The following is a 26171-nucleotide window of genomic DNA, read 5'->3' on the forward strand; positions in this document are numbered from 1 at the left end:
TGTTGTTCTGCTCCTATTAATACCACACGCAGGGGGGCGTGGCCGGATGGCGAAGAGAGCAGTCGCATAGACACACAGCTCCGGCTCTCAACGACCATCCTACACTTATTCTTGGTCCTAATTCCTTGTGGAAGGTATCGTTTTGCTCCCCACGGCTGTGGGCACCTACCAGGCTGGCTGACATGGTGAAATACGGGCCGCCGCGGCCCTCACACACGGCGGAACAGTTGGCGCGGTTCCGGAGGCAAAATGGCACTGGGACACATGCAGAGTGCACAGACGCGCTGCAGGCCTCTTTACTGCTATCCAGGACTCTGTAACAGGGGTGAGTGCATCAATTCCTGCTATATTCCTCACACATACAGAACCCCTGCAGACACAGGAATCACAGCAATCTGCTGAGTTTAGCCAGGCTGGGGATTCTCCCCCTGCTGAGCCTACGTTATCTACCATTATGCTGGCTATCCAGGATTGCAAGGCCTCCCTCTCCACTCAAATAGCTTCTATCCGTATGGACTTTTCTTTATTGAAACAAGATGTCCAGAACCCTCGGGACCGCACAGGAGACGAAGAGCATATCAGTACCTTAGAAGATACTGTGCACCCCATGTCTGTTACCATAAGAGATACTACTAGCTAGATGGCGGCACTGCGCGCCAAAATTGACGATTTGGAAAATCGCTCTCGCAGGAACAATCTCAGATTTGTGGGATTTCCGGAACGCGCGGGAAGGCTCCCATCCTGAAAAGTTTCTTTATTCATGGCTGCGGGACATTTTTGGTAAAGATGCACCCTCATTCTCACATGTTATAGAGCGTGCACACCGCACTCCTCCTCGTCCTCCTCCAGTGGGCGCCCCACCACGTTCCATCATTGCACGCATCCTCAATTTTCAGGATAAAGTGGCCATCCTACACCTGGCACGAGAAAAAGGCCCGCTTACATTTAATGGCAATAATATTTCTATTTATCCGGACTTTTCTGCTGAAGTTCAACGCCAACGGATCTCCTTCTCGGCAGTGAAATCTCGATTGCGCACGTAAGGCCTCTCCTACGCTATGCTCTTCCCTGCCAAATTGTGCATTATTCATGATGGCAAGGCCCATTTCTATACCAACCCCAAGGAGGCCATGAAGTGGCTGAATGATCAGTATGGAGCAGCACACAGACGCAGAGGGGATTGAAGTCGCCATCAACCTGCAATGTCAGTCAATGATTACCCTACTATAAGCCCCATACTTCTCTGTATGATTCGGTGATTATATAGCCATAATTCTACAATGTCTAAAGATTTGGTCATCTGGCCCCCCCTTTTTTTTTTTTTTTATCAGGAGATATTTACACCCTGCTATGCAAGATACGGTGTCAATACTCTGCATGCTTCTTCATTTTCCCCTGCCCTTCATCTCTACGTTCTCTCCTGCACTGGTACTGTTTGCAACCCATGGTAACTTGCATACCAGAGTAATTACCATGACAATCCCTTCCACACGAACAAACCGCTCATGCATCCTTCATCAGGACCCAATCAATGGGGAATTTTTGTTTTTTTCTCTGTCATCAGTTGAGAGCCTCATCAGACCCCACGTTACCCCCATACCAGCTTGTGGTGAGGCCACGGTATAGTTTTTGACAGTTTTCTAGTTAGGAAGGACCTTAAGTTTAGGGATCCAAAGCTTGCTATGTTTGGGATGGCTGAGCGGGGTGGGGGGCAAAAAGGTTTAAAGGGAGCTGTTGATTTTTTTTTTCATGTTTTTTTGTTTTTTTTCTTTTTTTACTTTTTATCTCTTTTTCAACACATCTCTACCATTTGTCAATAGAGAGTCATTGATGGCCTATCAGGTCAACGCTTATAGTGGTTTGTTAATGCCTCTGTTTTTATCTATATTTTTTTTTTTTTCTCAAACAAAAAAAAATTTCTTTGGTCCATATCACCATACAAGCAGATCCACGCACTTTTTTGTCATGTGCTTGTATGTGCTTCAGGTGGCGTGGCCTATCCGCTTATATTGGTACTAGTTCAAAGGTTCACCTATGCTTCTTTATTACTACATGTTCTAATATGGCACGGTCCCTTAGGATAGTCTCCTGGAACACTAGAGGCCTGAATGCACCTCAGAAGAGATCCTTGTTTTTTTCTGTATTAAAAAAATGTCACCCTCACATTATTTGCCTCCAGGAGACTCACCTGACGGGCTCTAAGACAAGGGCCCTAAAGCGCCCATGGTTATCTAAGTTATACCATGCTACTCACACTAACTATTCAAGGGGAGTATCTATCCTTCTGGCTAAATCTCTCCCAGCTGAGATGATCAGCGTTAAAACAGACCCAGAAGGGAGGTTTATTGTTCTTACTTTACAAATTTCCACCATAACCTTCACGCTGGTGAATATTTATATTCTCCCCCCCCCCCCATTTTCAATGGAAGTACTCTCTAAATTATCCCTCCAACTACTGAATAGGCCCCCCAGCCCTTTGCTTTATGTGGGGGATTTTAACACAGTCCTGTATCCAACAGTGGACTGCCTGGGAGGGGGAGGTAGGTCTTTCCCCTCTTTTGTAGATTGGGCCCAGGTCCATGGTCTGACAGAGGTGTGGCGCTGGAAGCATCCGGATGAACACCAATTTTCCTGTCATTCGGATTCTTTCCATACTATGTCTAGGCTGGACATGGCATTTGTACCGGCGGAGACCCTTCCTGTTATCTCTGCCGTTTCATACCTGCCCAGGGGAGTTTCAGATCATGCCCCTCTGTCTGTGTCCCTCCTCCTCCTCCCAGGCTCGGGACCTGCTCTATGGCGCCTAAACTCGTACTGGCTGGAGGACGAGGTGGTACAGGGAGAGTGTAGGATGAGCATTTCTAACTACTGGAAACATAATTTAGATAAAGTGGACCCCTCCACGGAGTGGGACGCATTTAAGTCTACATTGAGAGGTACCTTTATATCTATTATGGGGATTTTATGGAAAAATAATCAGATGCTCACTGAGGAATTAGAAACTGCTATGGTACGCGCGGAGTCTGATTATGCCTCTAACCCTGCCTCTGACACTAGGGAGACATGGTTACAGAGCCATAGGGAATATGAACTCCGTCTGCTGGATCTCACACAAAAACGCATGTTGCATGTATCCCAAAAGTCGTTTGAATATGGTAATAAAGCAGGACGTCTCTTGGTATACCTGACCAGACCTGACCATTCCCCCATCTCTATACCACGTATCATTACTGCTCAAGGTACTATTAGTGATAACCCAGGAGATATCCTAGATTCTTTTCTGTGCTTTTACAGAAAGCTGTATGCTTCCAAGGTTGATTATGATGACTCCCAACTGTCTGACTATTTGGCTGACATATCTCTTCCCTCCTTGTTGGATGAGGGACGGGACATGTTGGAGGCGCCTATTTCAGTCGAGGAGATTGCTGCAGCAATCTCCCAAATGCCCGCACATAAGACCCCTGGACCTGATGGTTTCCCGACTGAAAGGTATGTTAAGTTCAAGGACCTTCTATCTCCTTTCATTCTGCGGACTTATAACAAAGCCCTAGAGACTGGGATCCTCCCCCCAACGATGCGGGAGGCTTTGATAGTACTCCTATTAAAGCCCCGAAAAGACCCACTTACCTGTGAATCTTATCGTCCAATTTCTCTCATAAATGTAGACGTTAAGATTCTGGCCAAAATATTAGCAAATCGACTGAATACTGTGGTCACATCCTTGGTTAATAGTGACCAAGGTGGTTTTATCCCTGGTAGGTCTACTAGAATGAACATTCGCGGATTGTTTCACAACCTGCAATATCCACATGACTGCTCTCCTACACGCGCCATTGTGTCCTTAAACACCTGTAAAGCATTTGACAGTGTGGAATGGCCGTACCTTTTTCAGGTGTTACAGAAATATGGCTTCGGCCCCCGTGTGGTAGCATGGATAAAACTTCTGTACACTTCCCCAGCAGCTCAGATATGGGTTAACTCATCTATCACTGATCCCTTCCCGATCACCAAGGGCACTCGACAGGGGTGCCCATTGTCGCCCCTGTTGTTTGCCCTGGCAATGGAGCCGCTTGCAGTTAGCATTCGCTCCTCCCCTACAATTAAAGGACTCCCAATTGCAAATATAGAAGAGCGCATTTCCCTTTATGCAGATGACACACTGGTGTACCTGGCAGATGCAAATGAGTCTCTGCAGGCCTTGCTGGAGGAGATTACTACCTTTGGGGACTACTCTGGATTCCGGGTTAATTGGGACAAATCCAGCCTTTTCCCCTTAGATGTGAATAACCCTCCTCAGATACACCTGGCCTCCAAGCTCCAGGTGGTGTCCTCCTTTAGATACCTTGGAGTATTGGTTCAGGCTCCCTTATCTCTATATACCACTAATAATCTAGATCCTTTTCTGGCTCGCCTCCAGGAACAAACCAAACAGTGGATGGATTTACCTTTAGACCTCATGGGGAGGGCCAATATTCTTAAAATGATTTATTTACCTAGATTGCTTTATATCCTTACTAATTCCCCATGTAAAATACCAAAAGTTACCTTCAAACGCATAGATATGATATGTACTACTTTCCTGTGGAAGGGTGGATCCCCCAAAGTGGCACTTGAAACACTGAGACTGCCAGCCCATCTGGTGGGTCTAGCGTTCCCTAACTTCTTCCTTTACTATATGGCATCCCAACTGGTGCACATACATGACTGGATGAATCCAGATCCAGCCAATGCCTGTACAACCACGGAGGGGGCTATCACATCTTCCCCTGAAACTCTGCATAACATAATATATAGAGGCCGGGTCCCTGACTGCCCTGGAACCTCTCTACTCTCCGCCTCCCTTTCATTGTTTAAATATATTACCATGAAAATATCAAAACATTCTTGGCTGAAATCCCCTAACAACCCCTTGTGGTTTAATCCCAATCTGCAAGAATTGTACTCTCTTCCAGATGCCAACCGATGGTATTTCAAGGGGGTTAAATATCTATGTCATTTATATACTGAACAAGGCTTTAAAACTTTCTCTCAATTACGCAAGGACTTTGACTTGCCAAGATCACACTTATTTTATTATTATCAGCTCAGACATGCCATACATGCCCAATTTGGTACCTTACATCAGTGTTTCTCAACTCCAGTCCTCAAGGCACCCCAACAAGTCATGTTTTCAGGCTTACCATTATTTTGCACAGGTGATTTGATCAGTTTCACTGCCTTAGTAATTACCACAGCTGTTCCATCTGAGGGAAATCCTGAAAACATGACCTGTTGGTGCGCCTTGAGGACTGGAGTTGAGAAACACTGCCTTAGATGATGTCACTGATCTGCCCCCACTGGAAAGACTACTCAGGCAACCAGAACCCTCTAAATTAGTATCCACTTACTATGCAGCCTTAATAACTGACTTTAACCCTAGGTTTCACAAAGCGCAAGAGAAGTGGGATTCAATGAATATCTCTATGGTAGATGAGGACTGGTCAGAATTTAGCGACACCTATAAAACTTCTGTCATTTCCTCCCGAGACTGCATCATACAAGTTAAAATCTTTCATCAGACCCACCTCACCCCTGTCAGACTGCATAAAATGGGTCTTTTACCATCGGCTGTCTGTTTCCGAGGCTGCGGCCAAGAGGCAGACTTCTTACATCGCTTTTTGTCATGCCTGATAGTTAGTGACTTCTGGGAGGAAGTGGGTTCCTTTATATCGACTGTGCTGGGCCTTCCTAACATAATTCACCCTAAGAATTGCCTGTTGGGAGTATTTGGTGACTTACACATATCAACACATGCCAAGAGATTGCTCCGTATACTTTATTTCTATGTTAAAAAATCTATTCTACTGTCCTGGAAAGGTGCACAGACCTCTTTGAAATCCCTCTGGTTAAAAATTATCAATGACTCTATTCCATTATATAAATTAACCTTTGAAATTCGAAAAAGGAATAAAACTTTTCATAAAATTTGGGGTAAATAGTTGGCTAGTCCGTTAACTCTCTCTCAACATTGAATACAATTGATCATTGATGGGCCGTGCCACAGAGACCTTCAATACAAGGTCCTTTACTATGGTTATGTTATACAAATGTGCCTATATCTGATATTCTTATTATTACCAATATCTCAGACCTTTTGCAACGATTTTTGTTTACAATGACCTGTGTGATCTAATTGCATGTTGGATACTACTTTTGTATGATTAGTGGATCAGATACTTTGGTGTGGTTTTTTTTCTCTTCTCTTTTTTTTTCTTTTTTTCTTTATTTATGATTGTTTTGTGTTTGTTGGTTTGTGTTGAACCTAAAACCAATAAAAAATATCTGTTTAAAAAAAAAAAAAACCCACAGGCAGGCAGCTACAGTATTTATAGTTAGTGCACTGTGTCCTCTGTACAGTGTGCACCTAAAGCTACCTGAAGAAAATTAGTGGTGTTCTTCTGATCCTATTAATACCACAGGCAGTCAGCTACAGTATTTACAGTTAGTGTAGTGCATCCTCTGCTCAGTGTGCACCATGAGCTACCTGGAGACAATTGTTGTTCTGCTCCTATTTATACCACAGACAGGGAGCTGCAGTATTTACAGTTAGTGCACTGTGTCCTCTGCACAGTGTGCACCTAAATCTACCTGAAGAAAATTAGTGGTGTTCTTCTGATCCTATTAATACCAAAGGCAGGCAGCTACAGTATTTACAGTTAGTGTACTGTGTCCTCTGCACAGTGTGCACCTAAAGCTACCTGAAGAAAATTGCTGTTCTGCTCCTATTAATACCACAGGCAGGCAGCTACAGTATTTACAGTTAGTGCACTGTGTCCTCTGCACAATGTGCACCTAAAGCTACCTGAAGAAAACTAGTGGTGTTCTTCTGATCCTATTAATACCACAGGCAGTCAGCTACAGTATTTACAGTTAGTGTAGTGCGTCCTCTGCACAGTGTGCACCTAAAGCTACCTGGAGACAATTGCTGTTGTTCTGCTTCTATTAATACCACAGGCAGGCAGCTACAGTATTTACAGTTAGTGCACTGTGTCCTCTGCACAGAGTGCACCTAAAGCTACCTGGAGACAATTGCTGCTGTTCTGCTCCTATTAATACCACAGGCAGCTACAGTATTTACAGTTAGTGCACTGTGTCCTCTGCACAGTGTGCACCTAAAGCTACCTGAAAAAAATTAGTGGTGTTCTTCTGATCCTATTAATACCACAGTCAGGTAGCTACAGTATTTACAGTTAGTGCAGTGCGTCCTCTGCACAGTGTGCACCTAAAGCTACCTGGAGACAATTGCTGTTGTTCTGCTCCTATTAATATCACAGGCAGGCAGCTACAGTATTTACAGTTAGTGCACTGTGTCCTCTGCACAGTGTGCACCTAAAGCTACCTGAAGAAAACAAGTGGTGTTCTTCTGATCCTATTAATACCACAGGCAGGCAGCTACAGCATTTACAGTTAGTGCAGTGCATCCTCTGCACAGTGTGCACCTAAAGCTACCTGGAGACAATTGCTGTTGTTCTGCTCATATTAACACCACAGGCAGGCAGCTACAGTATTTACAGTTAGTACACTGTGTCCTCTGCACAGTGTGCACCTAAAGCTACCTGAAGAAAATTGGCGGTTTTCTTCTGATCCTATATTAATACCACAGACAGGCAGCTACAGTATTTACAATTAGTGTAGTGCACCTAAAGCTACATGAATAAAATCGGTGGTGTTCTTCTGATCCTGTTAATATCACAGGCAGGCAGCTACCAGAAGAAAATTGCTGTTGTTCTGCTCCTAATTATACCACAGGCGGGCAGCTACAGTATTTACAGTTAGTGCACTGTGTCCTCTGCACAGTGTGCACCTAAAGCTACCTGAAGAAAATTAGAGATGTTCTTCTGATTCTTTTAATTCAATAAATTTTTATTGGTATGAGAACAATAAGGAAGTTACATACACCTTTATCATGTAGACAATGTATACATATATTAATACACCATAAGTACAATATGCACGTGTTACAATCAGCTGAATTAGTGCAGTTGGTGCGTAACTTAACGAGACTAGTGCTAGGACAAGTTGTCCCGCTATTGGGTATATTTACCTTATTTAAATAACAAGAAAATAATATAGAAACTGTGAGCTAAAGAAACTAAGCTCTAAAATAAATAATCAATAATCAAATAAAGAGATAAGGAGGTTGAAAATAAAGAGTATAAAGAGTATGCAGCAGTTTGACATCCTGTATTATCTAGATTGTGTATAATCAGGGAATTGATTTCCTGCTTTTATATTCATGTGAGTACCATGCAATCCACTTGTGCCACCTTACGTTTACCTTGTGGTAATTACCTTGAGCTGCAGCGAACATCAACTCGTAGGTAGCGTGTGTGTTGGTCATTTCAACTATTTCTTTAAGTGAAGGAGGTGATGCGTCTTTCCATTTCCTTAATATTGTCAATCTCGTACTCAGTAATATGTGGGTAACTATGGTTCTAGTATTGATTGGTATATTTTCTATCCCTATTGATAAAACTGCTAAAGCTGCATCTGGAGTTACTACTGAGCATGTGATCTCTGATATTAGGTTGAATACTTTTTTCCAAACTGCATGTAGAACCCGGCATTCCCATAGTATGTGGTGTAAAGTGCCCCTACTTCCACAGTTTCTCCAGCACAGAGGAGAAGCCTGTTTCGTAAATTTGGATATCCGTTGTGGGGTTAGGTACCATCGGAGTGTTATTTTATGTGTTGTCTCCCATAGTTTGACGCATTTAGTTGCAATAAAGGTATTACGGAGTGCTTTTTGCCATTGCTCATTTGTAAATGATACACCCAGATCTCTTTCCCACGCCATTATGTTGTTAGTTTTTTTGAACTCTTGTTTGTTGTTAAGTATGTTGTAAAAAAGTGAGATACCTTTTATGTTGGTATTAGGGTTGGTGAGATATAGATACACCCTCCACGGAACCTTTATAGATGTTATTGGAACTCTATGAAGATAATGCTTTATTTGAAGGTATCTATAGTGGTCAGTGTCATCCAAACCATATTGCACTTGTAGAGTCTCAAATGATTTGAATGAGGAACCAATTCTGAGGTCTTCTAGTGTTAAAATACCTTTGGTTATCCAATGTGATATATTTAAGTGTGGGATGTTTAGTGGAAGGCTAGATGTGGCGATCGGTATGGATTTAGTCATCTGACTAGAAAAGTCTGATGTTGAAAAGGACCTCCATGTTGTTAGTGTAGCTATCATTGTGGGAGACATATGTGAGTGCAAGTATGGTCGGGCATAGCAGGTCAATAGGGTGTCAGCCAGATTGCCTCTCGGAATTTGTGCTTCTTCCAGTTCTACCCATCTGTGGGTCTGGTCTGGATTTAACCAGAATTTTGCTTGTGATAAGATTGTAGCCGTATGGTAATCTTTTAATATAACATGACCTATTCCTCCCGCATCTCTGGCATTAGTTATTTTCTTAAAGGCACATCTGGCCCTTTTGCCTTGCCAAAGATACCTATTTATCATGGTTTGGGCTTTAGAGAAAAAAGTGTTGGGAACAGGGACTGGCAACGTCCTGAATAGATAGAGAAGCTGTGGCAGGATGATCATCTTAAACGCTGCCAGTCTGCCTGTCCACGAAAGTTCCATTTTGTCTATATCTAGAAGTTTTTTGTTCAGTGATCCCAGGAATGTAGTGTAGTTGGCTGCGACTAAGTTGCTTGTCAATGCTGTAAGTGTTATCCCTAGATATTTTATCCCTTCATTTTTCCATGTGTATGGAAATTTTTTACTCAATTTCTTTTGGAGGGGTGCGTCAATGCCTATTCCCATGATATAGGATTTGCTCTCATTCACTTTATAGTAAGAAATCTTATGAAACATGTCTAATGCCTTATGTACCGAAGCCAGGGAAGATTCCACATTGGTTAGAATCATGATTATGTCGTCAGCAAATAAGCTGATCTTGTGTATTGAGTTATTTATACGGAAACCGGTAATATTGGGGTTTGTTCGAATGTATATAGCTAAGGGTTCCATTAGCAGGTTGAAGATTAGAGGGGATAAGGGACACCCCTGTCTAGTTCCGTTCGTGATACTGAATGGCTTAGACAGTGTTCCAGATGTAAGCACTTGAGCAGAAGGATTAGAATATAATGCTAATATTGCAGAGAGTATAGTACCAGAAAAACCAAACCTTCTCAATACTTGTGCGAGGTATTGCCAGTGGATGCGGTCAAAGGCCTTCTCTGCGTCCAGAGCTAGAAGCAGAGAAGGCCTTTTATGTTCTCTCGCCAAGTGTATAATATTTGTCAGTCTTCGGGTAGCGTCGGATGTCTGACGTCCCTTGGTAAATCCTGTTTGGTCAGGATGGATGAGAAGTGGGAGGAGATTTAATAATCGGGATGCTATAATTTTAGCGTAAACTTTCAAATCTATGTTGAGGAGTGAGATCGGTCTGAAGTTTGGGGGTATGTTGGGTTCCTTCCCTGGCTTAGGCAGTGTTACTATTATTGCGTTTAACATTTCTGGAGGAAACGAGGCAGAGGCAGCAGCAGCATCAAAAGTGCGTTGTAGATACGGGCTTAATATATGTTTGAAGGTTTTATAATAGTCTCCTGAAAATCCATCAGGGCCTGGAGATTTGTTACTTGGTAGGGAGTCTATAGCCGCATGTATTTCTTCTATGCTAAATGTTTGGTTTAGAGTTTGAAGTTGTTCTCGTGACAATGAAGGAATGTCTAGTTGTTGTAAGAATGCATTAATTGCATCAGTAGTGGGTTGAGGAGTGTCCATGTCATCTTTCAGATTGTACAGGTTACTGTAATATTGACTGAAGGTGTCTGCTATGTCCTGTGGATGGTAAAGTTTGTGTTTGGAAAGAGGGTGTAGAATGTATGGAATTTTTGTTTTGTATCTAATGCCCTTAATCCTATGAGCTAAGATTTTACCTGCTTTGTTACCTGTGGCGTAATATGTCATTTTAAGTTTTTTTGAGGTCTTTTCAAAATTTTCTAGTAATAACAATCTCAAGTCATATCTTAATTGTGTAAGTTGATGTGAGGTTGAGTAGGAGGTATTTTGTTTGTTGTTGGATTCCAGCAGGGAAATTTTGTCTGTCAACTCTTTTATGTGCCGCTGCCTCTGCCTTTTAACCCTCGCCCCCAGTTGTATAAAGACACCTCTTACAAATGCCTTATGAGCATTCCACAAGGTAAAATGGTTTTGCACGGAGGGTGCGTTGATGTTAAAATACTCTTTCATCTGATCTTCTATATTTTTCCTGAAGTCCGGTTGTTGCATTAGGTAGGAGTTTGATCTCCACAAGTAGGATGCATTACATGCGGCATCTTCTTTTAGAGATATGGTAATGGACGCATGGTCTGACCAAGTAATGGTATTGATATCTGTGGATATTACATGGGCTAGTGTACTTTGATCCACCAGAAAAAGGTCAATTCGGGAATAGGAGTTGTGAGGGGAAGAGAAGAAGGTATAGTCCCTCTCTCCTGCATGCATGCACCTCCATACGTCAAAAAGTTCCTGTTTATGTAGGATGTTCATGAGGGATGGGTTTGAACGTCTTGTTCCGGAGGATGAGTCCAGATGTGGGACTGGGGTTGCGTTAAAGTCTCCACATATGATCAATCTCCCCCTCTGGTGGGTCTTCACTTTTTGTAGCATTTTGTTAAGGAATCGTAGTTGGTGTTTGTTGGGGGCATAAATGTTAGCGATGGTATAAGTGATTGAATTAATGTCGCATATTAATAGGAGATACCTTTCTTTTGGGTCTTTAACTTCTTTGTGAAGCGTGAAAGCCACAGAGTCTCTTATTGCCGTGATACCCCCTTGGTTTTGTTATGGGAGTTAGCAGAAAAAATGAAAGGGAAGCTCCTATGGGTACAAGAGGGTGCTGCTGTGGCAGAGAAGTGTGTTTCCTGCACACAAACCACATCTGACTTGTGGGTGATTGCCTCTGACCACATGGATTTCCTTTTGGCAGGATGATTCAAGCCTTTGGAATTAATAGAGATAATTTTTATACCCATGGTTGTAGGGAAAGTATGCTAGAGCGTTTGGAGACGAGGGGACATTTTTGAGGTCTTGCTGCCCTCATGTGGTGTTTTCTGGTATTGCAGAGAAAAGCTTCTTTCAGTGAAATAAAACAGAAGAAGTACTCACGTATGCTGCTGAGGTTGTTTTCATTTTGGAGTGACAGGAGGATTGTGTTGTTCCGGCTGCGTCTTTGTGTATCCAACTGCTGCAACTTCAAAAACGTTGAAGAGAAAACATAAAAAAACAAAGTGAACTGTTAACATTGCAGAATCAACTTTGGTATAAAAGATTAACTTCTGCATAGGTCAATCTTGTTTTAACAGACAATAAACTGGTATACAGCAGTTTGCTGTTTAAGGGAAGGTGGGGAAGAAAGTTCGGGCTTATGAGCTCCTGGTCAATGCACTGAGACTAGAAAAAGTAAAAAAATAAAAAAGAAGATATACCATCTGGGTTTAATTATGCGATTTAGCATTTTTTGTGGTGACTGTTTTCCACACTGGATCCACAGGTTTTGGGGATTTATCGCTTGCTGGTTCTTGAGCAGGTAAAATATTCCACTCTTCCAAAAGAGAAAGGCCTTTCTCTAGGGAGTTCACCGCGTAGGTGCGTCCCTCTCTTGTAACGGACAGTTTGGTAGGATATCCCCATCTATAAGTGATATTGTGGTTTCTCAAAACTTTAGTAATGGTGTTCAAATTTTTTCTTTTTTGTAGTGTGTATTGAGAAAGGTCTGCATAAAACTGCAGGTGCTGGTATTGAGCAGGAATGTGTTCCTTCTTGCGCATGATCATCATTAGTTGTTCCTTAGTTTGATAAAAATGTAATCGCAGGATTACATCTCTGGGGATATGTTCTGATAAGTAAGAGGGTTTTGGAAGGCGGTGAACTCTGTCAATCGTAATCTCCAGGTCGGAGATATCCGGAAGGAGAGATTTAAATAAAGAGGAGACATAAGTACGCAGGTCAGCTTGTTGTACAGTTTCAGGAATCCCTCTTATCTTTAAATTGTTTCTCCTGTTTCTGTCTTCGATGTCTGCGATTTTCTCCTTAATCCATTCAGTATCTCCCTCTCTTTCCTCATGTGAATCTACCAGATCATTGATAGTGGTAGCATATTCCCCCATTTTTTGCTCACTGTGCTCAACCCTGGTCTCAACAGCCTGCAAATTGTTGTTAAACTTATGCATGCATTTCATTAAGTCAGAGTGCAGTGAGCTTCTTAGGGATAATAACATGTCTTTTAAGACAGTATCGATCACAGGCTGGTGTGAGGTAGGAAAAGTTTCTATGGAGTCAGGTAATTCACGTGTGTCATCCCCTGAATCACTCGCGGGGCTAGCTGTGTCAATGAATCCCCCGCCATCCATCCTGGGTTTTGCTTTGGCTGGGCTGCCTGAGGGTGGAGAGGGAGAGTATTGCTGTGGGCTTTTATGGATGCTTGTATTGTAGTTGTGCCTGCTCGCCATAGGGAGAATGGTAGTGGATTTGTTTGCTGGGGTGGATGATGACCCAGCGCCATCTTGCCTACCGTCATGCTGCTTCATTTCATAGAAGTCCGTCAGGCGCTGAGGCTTCCTCTGTTCTTTTCGTTTTCTAGACATGGCTCCAGGCTCTTCCCTGAGGTATTCTGCCACTGCGTGTGTAGAAAACGGGACCCGATGGGATGTTTTGTGCCGCTATTTCTTAGTTCAGTACCGGAGTTCTGGGATTATGCTGCCATTCAGAGTGCTCGCAAGCCACGCCCCCTGTTCTTCTGATTCTATTAATGCCACAGGCAGGCAGCTACAGTATTTACAGTTAGTGTAGTGCGTCCTCTGCAAAGTGTGCACCTAAAGCTACCTAAAGACAATTTCCGTTGTTTTGCTCCTATTAATACCACAGGCAGGCACAGTATTTACAGTTACTGTACTGTGTCCTCTGCACAGTGTGCACCTAAAGCTACCTGAAGAAAATTAGTGGTGTTCTTCTGATCCTATTAGTACCACAGGCAGGCAGCTACAGTATTTACAGTTAGTGTAGTGCATCCTCTGCACAGTGTGCACCTAAAGTTACCTGGAGACAATTGCTGTTGTTCTGCTCCTATTAATATCACAGGCAGGCAGCTACAGTATTTACAGTTAGTGTACTGTGTCCTCTGCACAGTGTGCACCTAAAGCTACCTGAATAAAATTGGTGGTTTTCTTATGATCCTATATTAATACCACAGGCAGCCAGCTACAGTATTTACAGTTAGTGTACTGTGTCCTCTGCACAGTGTGCACCTAAAGCTACCTAAAGACAATTGCTGTTGTTCTGCTCGTATTAATACCACAGGCAGGCAGTTACAGTATTTACAGTTAGTGTACTGTGTCCTCTGCACAGTGTGCACCTAAAGCTACCGGAATAAAATTGGTGGTGTTCTTCTGATCCCATTAATACCACAGACTTGCAGCTACAGTATTTACAGTTAGTGTACTGCGTCCTCTGCACAGTGTGCACCTAAATCTACCTGAAGAAAATTGCTGCTGTTCTGCTCCTATTAATACCACAGGCAGGCAGCTACAGTATTTACAGTTAGTGCACTGTGTCCTCTTCACAGTGTGCACCTAAAGCTACCTGGAGACTGTCACGGACACTGGCTGCAAGGACCTTTTTCTGTCCACATTCACCCTGTTATTTGGTATTGCTATAATAATCTTTTTTTGTTTCATTTTTGAGAGACTTGCCCAAAGAGTATTCTTGGTTGTTAATTATGAACAATGCATGATTCTTAGAAGAGCTGATCACATTGACATGCAGAGACGAACTGTCTGGTCACCAGGGCTGCCTTAAGTGTTGTGTTAATTAACATGTTAATTATATTATTGTCTTCTAAGTTTTGCTAGAGGGGAGGGGGGGGGGAGTATCCATGAGTCAGCCCTACCTCGTTATCTAACCCCTTGTGTTAAATGTGTATAAAAAGGCTGTATTCTGTCCAATAAAGCATTCAAGATTCTACAAGCTATTTGTGGCTAGACTTGTATTTAATGCAGCTATAATAATATATCTCTGTGATGGTTAGACTGGAGAAAGCGGTATTACTGACGGAAGCACTCAGCGGAGTGTGGGATTGGATCCATCACAGAGACAATTGCTGTTGTTCTGCTCCTATTAATACCACAGGCAGGCAGCTACAGTATTTACAGTTAGTGCACTGTGTCCTCTGCCCAGTGTGCCCCTAAAGCTACCTGAAGAAAATTAGTGATGTTCTTCTGATCCTATTACTACCACAGGCAGGCAGCTACAGTATTTACAGTTAGTGTAGTGCGTCCTCTGCAAAGTGTGCACCTAAAGCTACTTAAAAACAATTGCTGTTGTTTTGCTCCTATTAATACCACAGGCAGGCAGTTACAGTATTTACAGTTACTGTACTGTGTCCTCTGCACAGTGTACAGCTACCTGAATAAAATTAGTGGTGTTCTTCTGATCCTATTAGTACCACAGTCAGGCAGCTACAGTATTTACAGTTAGTGTAGTGCATCCTCTGCACAGTGTGCACCTAAAGCTACATGGAGCCAATTGCTGTTGTTCTGCTCCTATTAATACCACAGGCAGGCAGCTACAGTATTTACAGTTAGTGCACTGTGTCTTCTGCACAGTGTGCACCTAAAGCTACCTGAATAAAATTGGTGGTTTTCTTATGATCCTATATTAATACCACAGGCAGGTAGCTACAGTATTTACAGTTAGTGTACTGTGTCCTGTGTACAGTGTGCACCTAAAGCTACCTGAATAAAATTGATGGTGTTCTGATCCTATTAATACCACAGGCAGGCAGCTACAGTATTTAGTTAGTGTACTGCGTCCTCTGCAGTGTGCACCTAAAGCTACCTGAAGAAAATTGCTGTTGTTCTGCTCCTATTAATACCACAGGCAGGCAACTACAGTATTTACAGTTAGTGTACCGTGTCCTGTGCACAGTGTGCACCTAAAGCTACCTGAATAAAATTGGTGGTGTTTTTCTGATCCTATTAATACCACAGGCAGGCAGCTACAGTATTTACAGTTAGTGTACTGCATCCTCTGCAAACTGTGCACCTATAGCTACCTGAAGACAATTGCTGTTGTTCTGCTCCTATTAATACCACAGGCAGGCAGTTACAGTATTTACAGTTAGTGCACTGTGTCCTCTGCACAGTGTTCACCTAAAGCTACCTAAAGAAAATTAGCAGTGTTCTTCTGATCCTATTAATACCACAAGCAGGCAGCTACAGTATTGACAGTTATGTTCTCATACTAATAATACAACAGGCAGGCAGTTGATTCTGCTAGCTGCAGTATCAGTATATATATACATCCCAGCTTTGTGCAGCTACATCTCACTGCAGGCCATTAGTATGTCTGGAAGGCCAACAAGGAGAGGCAGACAGTCACAAGCCAATAAAAGAGGGCAAGCAGGCTCTGTGTCTAGAGGCAACAGTGCTGGTCGTGGAGACGGTGGATCCTCATCAGCACGTGGCCTTGGGACACGCTTGTCCTTTTTATCAGCAACTGGCCGCGTTGAGGCCCAACATGCGGAAGACTTGTTAGAGTGGATGACCAAGCCGTCCTCATCCTTCTCATCCTCTCTCACCCAGGCTCAGGGTACTTTGTTTGGCAAAGCAGCTGCCAACCCAAAGCGGCCGTTTCCCTTGGCTCAATGGCATCAGTCACTCCTTCCCTAGCCCCACCATGTCCTCCTGAGGAGTCCCTCGAACTGTTTGACCACAGTGTTGGGTACATGCTCCAGGAGGATGCCCAGCGCTTTGAAGGGTCCGATGATGGTACCCAGCTAGAGGAAGGCAGTAACGTGAGCCCAGAGAGAGGGGGTGCCCAAGAAGGACAGCAATCTGGCAGTCATGTTCCCCCAGCTACAGCATACTGCCAGCTTTGCTCCAGTGATGAGGAGGGAGGGGATGATGAATTCACTGACTCCACATGGGTGCCTGATAGGAGAGAGGAATAGGAGGAGGAGGAGGCACATCACCAATGAGGCAGGGTGCCCTCCAGCTTAAGGGCAGCACACCGACTGCATTACACCGCAGAGCTCTGCATGTGCAGGACGCTGCTGTCTCTGCACTTTATTCCAAAAGTTCTTTGGCGTGGGCCTTTTTTGAGACAAGTGCATCAGATGCCACCGCTGCTGTTTGCAACATATGTCTCAAGCGTATCTCTCGTGGCCAAAACATCTCCTGCTTGGGCACCACATACTTGACCAGACATATGTTGATCTGCCATGCAGTTCATTGGCAAGCGTACCTAAAAGACCCACACCAAAGAACAAAGAGGACCTCTCCTTGCTTCTCATCAGCTGGGATCTCCAACCCCACTATACCTTCAGTCCTCTCTGAGACCTGCATTGAGAGGAATGAAGGTGTAGAATTAGGTGTGTCACAGCCAAGTACTTGGGGGCACTCTGCAAGGGCAGGTTCAGAGGTGGTTGACGCCATGCCAGCTTAATGACATTAACCTCCTCTCCGCCCTCCGACAGGGACAACTGACCCATATGCCCTGTTTGGCTCACGTCCTTAACTTGGTGGTGCAGCGGTTCTTGGGCAGGTACCCGGGCTTACAGGATGTCCTGAGGCAGGCCAGGAAAGTCTGTGTGCATTTCCCCAGGTCATATAATGCCAGTGCTCGGCTGGCTGACCTCCAAAAGGAATTTAACCTGCCCAAGAACCGCCTAATCTGTGACATGCCCACCAGGTGGAACTCAACGTTGGCCATGCTGCAGCTGCTGCACACGCAGCAGAGGGCCATCAATGAGTACCTGTGCGACTATGGCACCAGGACAGGGTCAGGGGAGCTTGTTTTTTTTTCCCCACACCAGTGGGCCATGATCAGGGATGCATGCACTGTCCTGTCACCATTTGAGGAGGCCATGAGGATGGTGAGCAGTGACAGTGCATGCATCAGTGACACTGTCCCCCTTGTACATCTGTTGGAGCACACGCTGAATGGAATAATGGACAGGGCACTTGAGGCAGAACAGAGGCAGGAAGGACTTCCTTAACTCTCAAGGCCCCCTTTATTCAGACAGTGTTCCTGCGTGCCCTCCGATCACACAGGAAGAGGACGAGGAGGAGGAGGAAGAGGAGGATTGTGTCAGCATGGAGGTGGAGCCTGGCACTTAGCATCAGCAGCAGTCTTTAAAGGATCATTTACAGTCCCAAGAAACCCATGGACTTGTATGTGGCTGGGAGGAGGTGGCTGCGGATCATGTCGTCCTTAGTGACCCAGAGGACTCTGGACCGAATGCCTCAGCAAACCTACGCTGCATGGCCTCCCTGATCCTGCAAACCCTGCGTAAGGATCCCCGTATTTGTGGTATCAAGGAGAGGGATCAATACTGGCTGGCAACCTTCCTTGATCCACGTTACAAGGGTAAGGTTGCGGACCTTATCTTGCCATCACAGAGGGAGCAGAGGATGAAACATCTTCGGGAGGCCTTGCAGAAAGGTCTGTGCAACGCATTCCCAGAGACTGGGAGGTTACAAACTCCTGTTCCTGGACGACGTGTTGCTGAGGCTTTGGTCAGTCAAAGAAGGAGCGGTGGAAGGTGGCCATCTGACCGATGTGTTTGGACAATTTTTTAGTCCACAGCCCCAAGGTATGATCGGTTCCAGCAAAAATCACCAGCGTCTGTTTTATATGGTGCAGGAATACCTAGTGGCAAGATCTGACTTGGACACTTTTCCCACCGAAAATCCTCTGTGTTACTGGGTCTTGAGGATGGATCACTGACCAGAGCTTGCACAGTATGCAATTGAGCTACTGGCCTGTCCTGCATCCAGCATTCTTTCGGAACGCACATTCAGTGCCGCTGGAGGTTTTGTAACCGATCACAGGGTGCGCCTTTCCACCGACTCCGTCGATCGACTGACCTTCATAAAAATGAATCAGTCTTGGATCACCACCAGCTACCAAGCACCTGATGCTGATGTAACTGAATAATTTTTTTTGAAATGTCAGATCCCTTCAAGACTGCCTATGCTGAGTGACTATCCTGTTATGCTGAGTGACTATCCTCTTCCTCCTCAATGATCATGCTGATAGATTGTAAGAATATTTTTGGTTCTGGTTGCTGCCACCAGTGGCTAAGGCTCTAATTTTTCTGCCCCTGTTTAACAGGGGCGTGTAATTACAATTTTTGATGCAATATTTTGCAAGTAGGGTTCGTTGCTGCACTCAACTAGAGTATTTGTGAGGGATTTCAGTGTTGTGGTACCAGCACCAGTGCCTAAGGCCCAATTTTTCAGCCCCCGTTTAACAGGGGCGTGTAATTACAATTTTTGATGAAATACTTTGCAGCAGGGCTTGTTCCTGCACTCCAACTAGAGTATCTGTGAGGGGTTGCAGTGTTGTGGCACCAGCACCAGTGTCTAAGGCCCAATTTTTCAGCCTGTATACTGCTGTTCAGAGGGCCTGGGGCCCCACGCCTTTCCTTTTTTTAATTTGTGTGCGGGGTTCCCCTTAATATCCATACAAGACCCAAAGGGCCTGGTGATGGACTGGGGGGGTACCCATGCCGTTTGTCTCACTGATTTTCATCCATATTACCGGGACCGGTCATTACATTAAAGCAGTAAGCAGTTTTAAATGACTTTACTTTAAAAACGTCATTTTGTGCAGGGACTGTTCTAAGCACGGGAAACACACGTCACTTTACAGGCATACTAAAGATACCCCCCTAGGTACGATATTTAAAGGAATATTTCACTTTTTTTTCACTTTAAGCATCATTAAAATCACTGCTCCTGAAAAAACTGCCGTTTTTAAAACTTTTTTTTGCATTGATACATGTCCCCTGGGGCATGACCCGGGTCCCAAAACCCTTTTTAAGACAATACCATGCAAATTAGCACTTTTGATTTCAAACATTCGAGTCCTATAGACGTCAATGGGGTTCTAACGTTCATGTGAATTTTCGGTCAGTTAGCAAGTTCTGGTGTGAACCAAACCTGGGGGGTGTTCGGCTCATCCCTAGTCAGGACTCTGTGCAGGCCAGTCAAGTTACTCCACACCAAACTTGCTCATCCATTCTTTATGGACCTTGATTTTTGCACTGGTCCGAATCATTTGGTAGACGGGGGATTATGGTGTGGGTTTTTTTTGTCAGGGGTTGGGCTTGGCCCCTTAGTTCCAGTGAAGGGAACTCTTAAGGCGTCAACATACCAAGACATTTTGGACAATTTTATGCTCTCAACTTTGTGGGAATGCTTTTTGAGGATGGCCCCTTCCTGTTCCAACATGATTGCGCACCAGTGCACAAAGCAAGGTCCATAAAGACATGGATGCGCAAGTTTGGGGTGGAGGAACTTGACTTGACTTGGCCTGCACAAAGTCTTGACCTCAACCCTATAGAACATTTTTGGAGCAGAGACTGCGAGCCAGGCCTTCTCTTCTAACATCAGTACCTGACCTCACAAATGTGCTTCTGAAGGAATGGTCAAACATTCCCATAGACACACTCCTGGAGGCCAACTCAATATTGAACCCTACAGACTAAGACTAGGATGCCATTAAAGTTCATGTGCATGTAAAGGCAGGCGTCCCAATACCTTTGGCAATATAGTGTAAGTAGTAAGAGTTTTGAATTTATTTACAAAGCACTAGAGGTTGAGTCAGTCAAGGTCTTTTTTTATTCAGGTTTTGTTCTAGTGCATGTGCTGGCAGCTCCCTCTAGATACAACTTGGGAGAGGTATTATACATTATCAAAAAAAAAGTTTTTTTCTCCTCTCCCCACTGTATACTAATAAGAGCAGGCCAAAGACCCAGGACCTTAAGGCCGCATTTTATTAGGTTTATTCATGGTATAGACTACACCAATGGTATAGAGCAGTGATGGCAAACTTTGGCAACCCAGATGTTTTGGAACTACATTTCTCTTGATGCTCAACTACACAGCAGAGTGCATGAGCATCATGGGAAACGTAGTTCCAAAACATCTGGGGGGCCAAGGCTCGCCATCACTGGTATAGAGTGATGTACTATGTTAATTAAGACAATGTAGTACAGTTACCATACAAAAGTGCAAATTACATGAATAATGTCCAGCGGTAGCTTGTATCCTGAATGCTAGTCAAGGGGACGCAACATCTCTCCTTCCAACTGCGGTGTGCGTTCTTGTTGGCAGGCCACAGGATGTGTCCCTACTCCTTCTCAAGTTGATGATGTACTGGTTGCTGGGCAATGGATCACAGCGTCCCCGCCCCTCTCAATGCTTATTTGAGGCCACCCTGTACTTTCCAAACCTCCTTGTTGCTTGCCTGGTAATTCTTCTCAGCCCATGCCCCCTGGTTCTGGGATTGGCTTCTGGTGCATGAGGCATTTAATGTTGAACAAGTGAGCCTGATTTGTTTGTCTGCCTCTCCTATTGCTGACCTTTGCTAAATTCACAGATACCTCTACTTTCTGCTCAGACCTTTGCTGCATCCAGGACATTTCTACTGTCTGCCACCTGCCTTGACTATTGCTACATCTATGTGTATCACTGTCTGCCACCTGCCCTGACCTTGCTTCAGCTATTGACTGCGACTACTGTCTCCCATCCCTCCTTACTCCACTGGAGTGACTTTCACCTTGTTTACATTCATATCTATATGATTTTCTATTTTGAGTTCACTTACAACATTCAGCAGCCAGAATATATAGTTTAATCCATTATGTCCTGGCAACCTAGTACCTCTAAGCCAGCTTGGGGATTTCTGAAGATAAAGCTACACTTTTCACTATTTACTCTGATTTGAGTGTCTGCATTTTGACCTTACAGAAGTGGACAAAAGATACTAGAACTCTATGGCCAATGGAAATGAGGGCCCCTTAATATGATGGCAATTTACAGAGGTCCCGGATTCTGTTAAATTAAGTAATCTGGCTTGAATTTTACAGAAAGGTAGTATGAATATTCTGGACTCTGGTGGAGTTGATTGATCTCAGAGCATGAACTGTTTCCAAAAGTTGGAATGCAGCATCAAGTAGAAGTGAAAAAATGGTTAACTAGTTTTTGCATTGCAAATAGTAGGTTGCCGAGTGGTTTCCCAAGTACACACAAAAGTTGGTTATAAGAGAGCACAGAAACACTGTTCATGCGCTCAAATCTAAAATAAAAAAAAATTTTGTTGAGATGTACAGGAATCTTATGCACCGTACACACGGTCGGACATTGATCGGACATTCCGACAACAAAATCCTAGGATTTTTTCCAATGGATGTTGGCTCAAACTTGTCTTGCATACACATGGTCACACAAAGTTGTCGGAAAATCCGATCGTTCTGAACGCGGTGACGTAAAACACGTACGTCGGGACTATAAACAGGGCAGTAGCCAATAGCTTTCATCTCTTTATTTATTCTGAGCATGCGTGGCACTTTGTGCGTGGGATTTGTGTACACACGATCGTAAATTCCGACAACGGATTTTGTTGTCTGAAAATTTTATAGCCTGCTCTCAAACTTTGTGTGTCGGAAATTCCGATGGAAAATGTGTGATGGAGCCCACCCACGGTTGGAATTTCCGACAACAAGGTCCAATCACACATTTTCTGTCAGAAAATCCGACCATGTGTACGGGGCATTATACCAGTAATAATAGCAGTAATTTAGGGTTTACATCTTTTCTAAGTCTACTTTGGAGCCACATAAGGAGCCATTATTTTGAGTTTCTTTGTGCAAATTTTGGAGGTCATTCAAAAAATAGAGATATTGGAAATGCTGCTTTGCCAGTAGCCTAGAAACAAACATAAAATTAAGTCAGCTCAGAAACTTTAGGTGCCAATTCACCATATAAAGTCACCGGGTAACTAGCATATACTATGAAGCCATCACAGGCAAGCTCCCAATCCCCAGAACAGCCCTCTTTATAATTTCCTCTTCCCAGACTTTCGGGGGATGAGGAGGATCCTAAACAGGCAAAGTGATTGAGGTTTTCTTTTAGGCCCATCCCCATGCAAGACTTTTTTTGTAACCCCACCCCTTCAGAGCACCCTTTGGGGGGAGTGGTGATATTGAGAGACCAGTCATCTAAAGCAAAGAAGCTAAATAGTAACAGGGATTTTTGTCTTGAGCAGCACAATTGGAAATCAGCATTTCCTGATAAGTTGGAGATAAAGCAGCTTGTGAAATGTAAGGGATGAAGCACCATAGTAAACTTGGGGCACTTTCCTTCATGAAAGAACGTCCTTGGAACAGCTTTAAAGCTGAATTTGAGGTGAAACAACTAAATGGAAAATAAATAAAATAAATAAATACATTAAATGTAGATGGATAAAATAAATGTATGTTAGCTGTGGCATAGGAAAGACAAAAAGAGATGGTTCTTTATTAAACATTTATTAACGTACAAAATTTTCCATGAAGGTTAAAATATGAGCTCAGAAAGGGGCATACCCAAAAGGTGCAAATATTGCAAACACAGAAATGTACATAGCATTACATTGCAAACATGTCTAATGTATGACAAAAACTGACGCGTTTCATTAGGGTCTTCTTCAGAGGATACGTTTGCTGCAAAGAGATTACATTTAGCATATCAAATTGGAAAAATGCATGATCGGTTTTATATATATATATATGCAACAATAGCCATCTCACATATTTACCTAGATGCATACGGTGGGGACCTCCCAACCGAAATTCCCATAAATGCTGTCAGATCGTCCCACGCACTGATAGGCCAAAAAATACCCCAAGATGAGACAGCACCCCACTGAGTGCGGCTTACAAAGAGTCACACGTATATATACTCCCAGGGCCCACCAGATCGGGTGGGGTCAAGCACCTGTGGAAGAATTCCAGAGTGCAAAGAATATAAAGTGTATATAGAACTACTGTTAAATTTTTACTATTAAGAGGTTGGTTACATGTGGAATGGTCGGGCAGCTCCACCAAGGGAGTTGATTAGATATTATCATTGAGAGTAATTGACATATAGAAAAGAATTTTAATATAAAGGCCGTATTTTGGCCTATCAGTGCGCAGGACGCACTGAAATGTTTAATAAAGAACAATTTCTTTTGAATTTCTTATTATTCATCTATCTCGCTGCTAAAAAAAACCCTCTGGGGGAATCTTCCCATATTATGTATGTTAGCTGTTTTACTTGCCAGAGGATTTGTACTGGATCTTTCTATCCAGTCCCAGTATGTACATGCTGCAGTAATAATAATAATAATAATAATAATAATTCATTTTATTTTATATAGCGCCTTTAAAGGTGGCTTCCTCAAGCGCTTTACAAGGAAAGCACAAGAAATACACAGGATAACATAAAGATAAAGTGACAATTAAATGAAAGCTTGTCTAAAGAGTTGTTCTTAGGAAGTGAATTACAGAGTTTTGGAGCATAGCAGCAGAAGGCTCTGTTTCTCATTGAGTGTAGGTGAGTAGTGGAGGACACACAGCAAACCAGAAATTGAAGAGCCGAGGCTACAAGGGGGGCAGTAATTTGATAAAAGTTCAGAGAGGTAATGGAATGCCAAGCCATTTAGAGCCTTATGGGGCGTACACACGGTCGGACTTTTTGGCTACAAAAGTCCGACAGCCCATCTGACAAACTTTTGACTGACTTTTGGCGGACTTGCGGTGGACTTGCGGTGGACTTTCTAACGAATGGACTTGCCTACATACGATCACACAAGTCCGACGGATTCGTATGTGATGACGTACACCGGACTAAAATAAGGAAGTTGATAGCCAGTAGCCAATAGCTGCCCTAGCATGGGTTTTTGTCTGTCGGACTAGCATACAGACGAGCGGATTTCTGGGTCTGGCGGAGTTACAACGTAAAGATTTGATGCATGTTCCAAATCTAAAGTCCGTCAGATTTGCGACTGGAAAAGTCTGCTGAAAGTCCGGGGAAGCCCACACACGATCGGATTGTCCTCCGGATTTGGTCCGTTAGTGTCTGACGGACTTTTGTAGCCGAAAAGTCAGACCGTATGTATGCCCCGTTATAGGTGAGCAAGAGGAAGCAAAACCCGACGGGTAGCCAGTGCAAGGACTCCAGGATAAGGGTAATATGATCACTTGTACCAGACCTAGTCAGGATCCTGGCTGCAGAATTTTGAACATATTGAAGTTGATTAAAAGTGGATTTAGGTACACCAGCAAGTATAGCATTACAGTAGTCAAGTCAGGAGAAAACAACTGTATGGCTCAGCTTGTCAGCTACAGTGTTTGATAGCATAAGACACAGCCGAGTATCAATTGTAAAAAAGATTTTCTGACAACATATTGTACATGTGGATCAAAGGTTAACCACTTCACGCAAATCGCCCTACCCGTACGTCGGTACTTTGACGCTAGCTGCCATAATCCCGGTATTTTCAGGAATGGCATTTTTCTTTAGGATAAAAGTGATCCCTGCAGCGGATTCGCCATGAGATCACTTTTATCGGTGGTGGGAGAGGGTCCCCCTCGCTGCGCTTCAGTCGTCTCTGCCGCTTACCGGTAGCGGCGGAGACAATCGCGTCCTTTCTCCTCACTGTATGGATGCTGGAGAATTGGAGGGCAGAAGCGCTGTTAAATGTCACTTCCGCCCAATGCCCTTAAAGGAGAATTTTTTTTTTTTTCAAATGACTTTTTTTTTTTGTTATTGCATTTTAGTATAAATTTAGTGTTTTGACCCCAGATCTCATATTTAAGAGGTCTTGTCATGCTTTTTTTCTAATACAAAGAATGTTTACATTCCTTGTAATAGGAATAAAAGTGACCCAATTTTTTATTTTTTTTTTAAAAGGACAGTGTCAAAAAAATAAGTAAAAAGTAAAAAAAAAAAAAATTTTTTTCTAAAGCTCCTCGTACCGACGAGCTTGCGTGCAGAAGCGAACACATACATGAGTAGCGCCTGCATATGAAAATGGTGTTCAAACCACACAGTGTAGGGCATCGCCGCAATCATTAGAGTGAGAGCAATAATTCTAGCCCTAGACCTCCTCTGAAACGTAAAACTGGCAGAAATTTTTAAACGTCGCCTATGGAGATTTTTAAGGGTAAAAGTCGCCATTCCATGAGCGGGCGCAATATCGAAGCGTGACGTGTTGGGCATCAATTTACTTGGTGTAACATTATCTTTTACTATGTAAAAAAAATTGGGCTAACTTTCCTGTTGTCTTATTTTTTTAATTCAATAAA

Source organism: Aquarana catesbeiana, linkage group LG04 (genome assembly GCF_042186555.1).
Source record: "Aquarana catesbeiana isolate 2022-GZ linkage group LG04, ASM4218655v1, whole genome shotgun sequence".
NCBI lineage: Eukaryota > Metazoa > Chordata > Amphibia > Anura > Ranidae > Aquarana > Aquarana catesbeiana.